The 6,965-nt window shown below is 33.5% G+C and overlaps 1 long non-coding RNA gene across 2 annotated transcripts; it reads right to left on the reverse strand.

Moving 5' to 3' along the window:
• Window positions 1-2,823: 2,823 nt before the first annotated feature.
• Window positions 2,824-5,978, reverse strand: LOC136814375 (uncharacterized). 2 transcript variants are annotated; one of them, XR_010847628.1, is made up of 4 exons: window positions 5,493-5,978; window positions 4,180-4,361; window positions 3,811-3,911; window positions 2,824-3,484 (listed from the first exon to the last, which is right to left on the reverse strand). It is a non-coding gene; the product is annotated as an uncharacterized lncRNA (long non-coding RNA). The 2 variants fall into 2 exon arrangements; XR_010847629.1 differs by lacking the exon at window positions 5,493-5,978 and having other exon boundaries at window positions 4,180-4,829.
• Between the last annotated feature and the right edge of the window lie 987 nt (window positions 5,979-6,965).

Genomic DNA, 6,965 nt, shown 5'->3' on the forward strand with positions numbered 1-6,965 from the left:
TGTTTGCCTGGGTTTCCAAAGTTCAGAAACTCTGTCAACAAGGGTTCACACACAGACTGTTTATAACATTCTGTGTCAGACTAATCTACCTGCACCAAGCTCTATAATTTTAGAACTTTGTGAGGTGAGGTATTTTTTGTTTTTTCTAAAATTATGAGCTTGGATTCCCAGGCTAAACCTAAGACTGTAAGAGTAAATTGTAAATCGCCCTTTAATCAAAACAAATATTCTAAGCTGTTCACATTTAAGGGCCACTACTCTCAGACAGGGTTTTGGGTTATAAATCGAACGAAATATAGCATCAGATGGTATGTCAAATGTTAATCCAGTCAACTCATTGATTCTCCAGGCTGCCAGGATTTTTTTCACGATTTGGCAGCCAGATTTTTCACGTGGTTATGATCAAAACAAACTTCTCATCCGTAGATACTTTTCTCCGCTTCTAAAGGAGATTTGTTGATATTGTGAAACGGAGGAGAACAAATCAGAGTAGTCCATTACATGAACGATCGGGCGTACCGCCCTTAATGTTTCCCATTCTCGCCTAGACTAGAGTCTACTTCTGGCTGAACTTTGCTTTTTGATGATTTTTGATGACGCTGAGTCCAGTGAAGTAGACTAGGAGCATTTGACGAGGTCACCATTTTGAAAAAGAATGTTTAAAATCCAAATAACAAAAAAACTACTTGGAGTTGAAAGAAGTAATCAAAAATGAGAAACAAACATCAATAACAGATTTGCAATCCCTTATTTTCAAATAAAAACATTGCTTCGTACTGTTTTTACCTTTCAAAAACAATAAAAATCTGGCGGACTGTTTTACAGTCCGCCTAAGCAAAAGCATATTACCATATACTACCGGGCCACTTAATCGCGCCATCCAGTCTATCAAAAACACTGGGCGAAATAATGTCTTTCAAATCGTCGGAAAGATGTAGGAAGGTCACATTTCCACACCTTTCGACAGAGTTGAAAGTTGGTCTTTCAACAAAAATTGGAAAGATGTGCACCTTACCTTTCAACATCTTTCGACCAGATCATCTTCCCATCTTTCCAAAAAAGTTGAAAGACGGCCTTCTCAAACTTTCAAACAGGCTGGGAAAATGAAATTCCCAACTTCCTAATATGTTGAAATTTCATTTTCTGACATCTTTCGACAGGTTTTAAAGTTGGTCTTTCAACAAGGGTTGGGAAGTTGTGCACCTTACCTTCCAACATCTTTCGACCAGATCGTCTTCCCAACTTTCCAAAAAAGTTGAAAGACCACATTCTCAAACTTTCAAACAGGCTGGGAAAATGAAATTCCCAACTTCCTAATATGTTGAAATTTCATATTCCGAAACTTTCTAAATACTTTGGAAGATGATTGTTGCTTTTTTCGAAATCTTTCATTATCAAGTCAAAAGTAAACGAGAGATCTTTTAAATGTTTATGTGCGGATAAATTTTTTTTGTGTCATTAAAACGAACAATTCATACATTTACAAAGCATAGAAAACAGAATATGAAACAAAATAGTACGGTAGTGATGACTTTTTGCTAAAAAATTAAGTAGTCTAAATAAAATAATTCTGAATAACAAATTACACGTTTTGTATAAGAACAATTTTATTAGAACACGAGGCTGAAATTTGGCCAAAACCTAAAAACAATTAAGAACAATCTGAGCCTCAGCTTTCAGAAATTATTAAAACACTAATTTTAACAGATTTTAACTGATTCTTAAGTAAAGAAACTAAGCCACTAAGAACATCATAAGAACATTTAAGCCTGAAAAATTGCAAAAATTAGAGCAGCCCAGCCTGAGCAAGAATTCACTTGTTCTTATAAAAAATTCGTGTAATTTCTATAATTTAATTTCATTTTCAATAATAAAATAACTAATCTAAATTATAAGTTTTTAGAATCTTAGTCCCTATCAAGGAATAGATTGGCCATAAGGCTTCAAAGGACATTTAAAGGATACATTGAAATTTCTATTCCCGTAAGTGCGAAATCCTCGTTAAATACTTTGGGAATGCTTTCTACAGGAGATCAATTGTACTAAATTATAAACATTTTTATAAGCATACTGCTAACAAGCATATCCAGACTGATCTCTTTGAAAAATCGCCTATAAAGCATATGCTGAGCAAAGTTTCAAATAATTTAATCTCCTAAATCACAAAAAAAACAAGCATAATGTGTAAATTGCACTATTTAAAACACCCTTATACATAAGTATAAAAAATTGCGTGATCCCTTTGCGAGTTTGAGAGAAAGAGCAAACTTTCAATGTTTGGGAAACTGGAATTGATTACTCACATCGTCGTCAAAAAGGTTCAACTTATATACCGGGTGTTTCTAAACTATTTCTAATATTTTTCTCGAATCCGAGTGGTAAGTCAAAATTCCTAGAAAAAAAGTCAAAAAGTTTCTTGAACGGGCGGATGGTGAAACAAAATTATGGGCGATAGGGTTTTAGGGAAGATTTGGGCGCCTGAGGGTATTAGCCCGTATTATAAATATAAAAAGTAATGAAGTAAAAAATATGAAAAATATTTTTTATACTGTATAATAAATTAAAAAATTATGCAATTACTCTAAAAAGATGACAACTATGAATAATGAAAGCTATGCCAAATAAACTCTTTTGTGCTCAATTATAGGGAGGGTAAAAAACCATAAAGTACAAGTCATTATTAAAAACTGATATTAAGATGATTTTCCCAAAATGCCCTACTCTGAATAAACGTCCCACCTACTTAGTAATTCTTTTAAAAAAATTGTGGACTCGACATTTTGACAAAATTAATTTCAGAGGTAAACCAAAAGTCTCTCCATTTTCTCAAATTAACATATTCTGGGCTATTCTTGAATGCTTTTGAAGAATATTTTCAAACCTTAAACACATTATCCAACGAAAAATCTACACAGTAAAAGAAGCATAAATCTGAACCAGACCGAAAATTTTTTAAACTCCACCTTGTTATTCAGACCCCCACTTTTATTAGATTTTGCAATATTTTTTCATCATTTATTTATAATATACTTGGGACCTAGAGTAGTCGAAAATGAAGGTTTTTAAGCACTTTTTCAGAAAAAATTCATAAAATGGGAGGGGGTCTTATAAAATTATATTACGGTGATATTTTCCAAAAATATTGACCCACAATCTCACTCCAGTCCTCAGTTTAGTTTTTCACTTATTAGACATTGTGCTATACAACACGTGATGGTACAGTATGGTAATTCCTTGAAGATTTTACAGATTGACTCTTACAATTAAGCATTAAAGAGTACAAGAATACATTCTATCATTCAGCAACTAATTATTGCAATGAAAATATTACCAAGTTATTATTTTCGAAGTTGAAACGAACTACCACATGAAATGAAGCATATAAATATCTTGATTGCATGACAGCAACATACATTTTTGTTTTGCCGCATCGTTTTTCAAGTGCATTTCAAAATCAGCCAGTAACTGTCCTTAAGTCATGACCCTAATAAAAAATAGAAATTGAATCAATATTGAAATCCAGGCATACAAAACGGTGTATAACTAAAAGAGGTTTGTAAAATTGTTGATAAGTTATTTACAGCTTTCTGTAGACTATAGTAGAAAGACCTATAGTAAGACAAATTATTCAGATTGTTTCTATTTCTAAAGAGTTCTAAAAAAGGTTACAAAAACCTATTTTCAAAAATATTTTTGAACTTAGGTCAAGACTTTGTGTACTGTAACAAAGTTTTAGCTTCTTTTGATGCAAATGGAATTAGTATCATCAATAGTCTTGTATTACTGGATTATATTACAAAAAATACTTACCGTGTTCTATTTTGTTCCTTGTTCAATGGATAAAATTAATCTATTTTCAATGAAATCCCCAAAACTTCAATGGCTCAATGTCGACACACATTCAATGTATCCTATAAACATGAAAGTTTTATGAAAATTTGACACACTGTAAAGCTTGCCACCTCAGAGTTTAAAAAGTAATTTCCCTGTTCTACACATTTTTTATAAGCAATCAGGCTGCTAAGGCTCGAGGCCTCAAATTTGTCAATTTTTTTCCACTATCTCGAAAAGTAACAGTAACCATGGCAAACTATAGCCCATATATTCTCCCTATAGTCATCTTTTTCAGTTCCATAGCAAAAACAAAAACGTCAACATTTTGTTGTCTAAAAGGCCTACCTTCAGCTATGTTATTATTTGATATTCCACGTTGAGTTTAATTTAACATCATTTTTTACTTCAACCAGCTTCAACCATGTTTTGACAAAATCTTCATTAATTCTAACAGGGAAATCAGAATAAGAATTTTCCAAAATAAAATGATCCAACAGCTTGCATTCCAACCAACCAACTTTTATCTCCTGAAAATGGAAAGACAACTAGTTAAAACAAAAGTGACCAGCTTTGGTCCAGGGGGATCAAGCAGTTAGTACAAGACATCATACCAGTTGGTATGAATTTGATTTCCTTACAAAAATCTTAAAATCGGTTTGCGGGTTGTCAGAGAAATTTATTATCTAAAATATTTCTTAAATGTTGTAATCTCCTATTGAAAGATGAAAAAATTCAAAGGTTCTAAAGGGACCAGATATTATTTTATCTGATTATATTCTTTTTATCTGTGTCTGTAACGGTCGAAAACCTACTTTCAAGGGTAGTACTAAGTGTATATGTGTGATGATGTTACCAGCTTCTTACGAAAAGGCATTTAGATGACATGTCTTGTACTAGCTGCTTGACCCCCTATTTGGTTGGTTATCGAGAAGAATTCCTGTAGTAATAGAACAAAAATTGGTATTATAAACGTCCTTGGTGGAAAACTTTTGAAAAGGAGGCTTTCACCTAGGGAGTGGGGTACTGATCTAGACAGCCGACAGGGATGTGCCGTTGGAGTTTGAAAAGTGGACCCTGTCAGATATGAGTTTTCGGCAAAATTGGGACCCTGTCAGAAAAATTAATAAAAGTAGAAGAAAAATTAAAAGATTTTCTGATTTCCACTGCACTGTGAAGATTGTCCAAAATAATCAAAATCTAAATTTTTGGGAACCTGTCATATACCGTGAGATTGGGTAACTTGCATCAGTGGAGGCTAACATGCATAGCCCTCAAATGATTGACCTGGCTGGTTGGTCATTAAAATACAACATTAAATCAAAACAAAAATGGGAACGTAGTTCATTTGTTTTGAAATTTTGCTGATTTAATTGGTCAGCCATCTGATGGCTATGGAGCCTAAAAATGGGACCCTGACACCAGCAGCGACACATACCCAATTTTGCCTAAAAGTGCCTCCCCCTGGGCCTGGCTCTGGGAGGCTAATACCCTGAAGTTTTTCAAAAGTAAACTGCCCATAGCTTTGTTGAAAAAGCTGTGGTGTAGCTATGTGTAGTCATACAGACACATACAACAACACACTTTGATCATACTTTTTGTACACTAAAAGTATGATTGAAGTGTGGTTGATAATTAGAAATATATACAAAGGAGCTCACCTTAGCATCTTTTGATTCCCATTTCATATCTCTAGAATAAAGTTTCCATTTGCACTGCATTTTGGCTTTGCTTTGGTTTGCTGTCTTCCTCATCACACACACACACTGCCTTCCACTCCACACAGCTTCCAGTTTCAAAATTACAAAAAGAAATTTTGCCGGCAATCATAAATCATAACATTCGAAAATAATCTATGTTTTTTTCCGGGGGTTTCCAAAAGTACTTCCAATGATGTGGATATTATATTTACAGTATTTAACCATAAACTGTGTATGTAATACACTTAGAATTATTTCATTTTACAAGAAATTTAGATATTTTAGTATCTTCTTGTGTTTTAAACGTCAAAAATTATGCTTCAAATAGTCTTTTTGATCCCCGGTATTCATCAGTGCGGACTTTGGTTCGTAAACGTTTTGGCGCGTCCTTCTTTCAGCAACATGGAAAAACCAAGAGAAGTTCATCTTTCGAGAAGTTGAAAGACGTCGAAAAACGAGCTTCGAAATTCTTGCTTTTTTTATAAGAAGAACTAGTAAATTTTGGCTCAGGCTGGACTGTTCTTAATGCTTCGAGGTTTTTAGGCTCAAATTTTCTTACGATTAGTTTTTTCCTTAAAAACTATCTATTAAAACCCATTAAAAACAGCAAACTCGTGTTCTTTTAAAATTGTTCCTATAAAAAAGCGTGTATTTAAAAAATATTAAACATTAAACATTAAACGTAAATATGTAAAAGTTCGCCTTTCGAAAAGTTGGAAGACGTCGATATACGAGTTTTAGACATCTTTTTAAAAAATTGAAAGTTCAAATTTCGAAACTTTTGAAATGCAGAGAAGTTCATCTTTCGAAAAGTTGAAAGACGTCGATAAACGACTTTTCGACATCTTTTTGAAAAATTGAAAGTTCATATTTCAAAAATTTTGAAATACAGTTAAGTTCATCTTTCGAAAAGTTGAAAGACGTCGATAAACGACTTTTCGACATTTTTTTGAAAAATTGAAAGTTCATATTTCAAAAATTTTGAAATACAGAGAAGTTCGTCTTTCGAAAAATAGAAAGTTGTTGGAAGATGAATTTTCAACAAAATTCAACAAACTTGTAAGTTCGTCTTTCCAAATCTTGGAAAAATAGAGAAGTTCATCTTCCTAAAAGTCGAAAGACATCGAAAGATGAGCTTCCAATATCTTTCAACAAATTTGAAACTTCATCTTTCGAAAATTTTGGAAATTTGTTGAAAGTTGATCTTCTCAACATCTTTCGAAAATGGAAAGACAAGATTTCGCCCAGTGAAAGCTTTAAGTGGACCCCGGGCTAATTCTCGCCCTGGCTGTCAATCAGATCAAACTGATGGGGCCCGAATGGCCCAAATGGCCTTTGAGGACCATCGAGTTGAGCGTTGACGACGAGCGTTGAACTTTCAATATCCGAAATCACACCCCCATCACACCACAGCAGTTAGATTTCATATCTTTA

This window comes from Clytia hemisphaerica, unplaced genomic scaffold (genome assembly GCF_902728285.1).
Source record: "Clytia hemisphaerica strain Z4C2 unplaced genomic scaffold, Clytia hemisphaerica genome assembly, whole genome shotgun sequence".
NCBI classification, from domain to species: domain Eukaryota; kingdom Metazoa; phylum Cnidaria; class Hydrozoa; order Leptothecata; family Clytiidae; genus Clytia; species Clytia hemisphaerica.